Source organism: Macrobrachium rosenbergii, chromosome 46 (genome assembly GCF_040412425.1).
Source record: "Macrobrachium rosenbergii isolate ZJJX-2024 chromosome 46, ASM4041242v1, whole genome shotgun sequence".
NCBI classification, from domain to species: domain Eukaryota; kingdom Metazoa; phylum Arthropoda; class Malacostraca; order Decapoda; family Palaemonidae; genus Macrobrachium; species Macrobrachium rosenbergii.
Window position 1 is genome coordinate 8612501 of NC_089786.1, and position 2500 is coordinate 8615000.

General features: G+C 28.7%; 1 protein-coding gene across 6 annotated transcripts in view; it reads left to right on the forward strand.

The window, feature by feature from the left end:
• pros (prospero) overlaps positions 1-2500 on the forward strand; it is a 1677936-nt gene that overhangs the window by 1442889 nt on the left and 232547 nt on the right. The gene's annotated exons all lie outside the window — the stretch shown is intronic.

A 2500-nucleotide genomic window follows, 5' to 3' on the forward strand; every position in this document is an offset into this window, starting at 1 on the left:
TCTGCCTCTTTTTGAATGCACCAAATTAACCCATAGTTATATGTATGATAAATGTACAGTACTGTATGTGTGCATTCGCACACCCACACACACACACACACACACACAAACACACACACACACACATAAATGGGGAGCTATAGAAGTTGTATGTATGTGTTGTCCTATTGTTTGCATGCATGGCTCTCTCTCTCTCTCTCTCTCTCTCTCTCTCTCTCTCTCTCTCTCTCTCTCTCTCTCTCTCTCTCACATATATACATGTATATATGTATGTATGTATGTATGTATGTATGTATGTATGTATGTATGTATGTATGTATGTATGTATACACTCTCTCTCTATATATATATATATATATACATGTATATATATATATGTATAAATGTCATTAAATCTCTCTCTCACTCTCTCTCTCTCTCTCTCTCTCTCTCCTCTATATATATATATATATATATATATATATATATATATATATATATATATATATATATATATATATATATATATAATATATAATATATATATATATGTATGTGTGTGTGGAGAGAGAGACAGACAGACAGACAGAGAGAGAGAGAGTCATGCATGCAGACAGTCATACAACACATACGTACCACTTCTATAGCTCGCCTTTTATGTAGAAAGATGTATGAACTGAAAAAATACGAAAACATTTTGCAAAAACCATAGGCATTGTATATTCATTTTTCTTTTGTCTCGTGCAACTGTCAGTATCTCACCTATGGAAGATATACAGACATTCCATTTTATTAAACTGAAATAATTTGCCACCAAGGCATGAGAAGATTATTATTATTATTATTATTATTATTATTATTATTATTATTATTATTATTATTATTATTATTATTAACCCTTTTAGAGAACTGAAAATGCTTTGTCAGCAAAAGCATGGGAAGTTATTATTATTATTATTATTATTATTATTATTATTATTATTATTATTATTATTATTATTATTATTAACCCTTTTAGAGAACTGAAAATGCTTTGTCAGCAAAAACATGGGAAGTATATTATTATTATTATTATTATTATTATTATTATTATTATTATTATTATTATTATTAACCCATTTAGAGAACTGAAAATGCATCGCCAGCAAAATCATGGAAAGATTATTATTATTATTATTATTATTATTATTATTATTATTATTATTATTATTATCCATTTTAGAGAACTGAAAATGCTTTGTCAGCAAAAACATGGGAAGTTATTATTATTATTATTATTATTATTATTATTATTATTATTATTATTATTATTATTATTAACTCTTTTAGAGAACTGAAAATGCTTCGTCAGCAAAATCATGGAAAGATGATGATGATTATTATTATTATTATTATTATTATTATTATTATTATTATTATTATTATTATTATTATATTCCGAAAAGCAGCCATCCCATCCCCGTAAATCACCGCCGTAGTCAAGTTAGGAAAATAGATTTTTAGAAGTGTATTTAAGGTGATTATAACGTCTTGTGCTCATTCACATCTTCGTTGACCTATTTCTCAGTCAACCCAGAATACAACCTTAAATTCAAGCAGTGATTTATAACTTGTGAGTCGAGAAAAAGAAAACTGTTAATCCTAATTTTAAAACGTTGAAACCCTCGGAATACTGAGGTTGATGGATCCTCCTGAATAGTGAGGTTGGCTCGCAAAGAAAAAAAAACGATCGTGTCTATTAAGTTTTAAATAGGAGTTTGATATAGATAAGACTTTCATGCGACGGATAAAAGGAACACCTGTAGGTCTCATTAAGGAACTTTTTATCACTGCTGGTCATTTCATAAGCGCGGGGGTAATGAGATTGCGTATCGCGTTGCGTGTTATGTAGCCTTGTGAAATATACATTAATGCAAACACACACATGTATATATAGGTATGTATTTGTTTATATACATATATATATATATATATATATATATATATATATATATATATATATATATATATATATACATACATATATACACAGTATATACACACTCGTATATATGACCATGTAGCTAAGTCTTGCTCTGATAATTCTGTCCACTATGCGGCTGAATCTGGAATTCTGTGCCATCCTGAGTGTTCCCTTACTTTGTAGGAACATCGTTTATATATATATATATATATATATATATATATATATATATATATATATATATATATATATTTATATATATATATATATTTATTATTTTAATTTGGTTTACATCCTTGCTTGATTTCGGATTTATGGCCCAGTACACTGCATACGAGATCGATCCCACGAGCGGAAATGAAGTTTAGGCCATTTCTATAAAATGCAGTGATCTAGTTCCTGGCACTTATTAGCTAATATACACCTCGATATGAGATCACTAATTAATTTCTTCATGTCTCCATCGCACCCAAATCTCTCTCTCTCTCTCTCTCTCTCTCTCTCTCTCTCTCTCTCTCTCTCTCTCTCTCTCTCTCTCTCTTTTAAACCCTCTAAAGC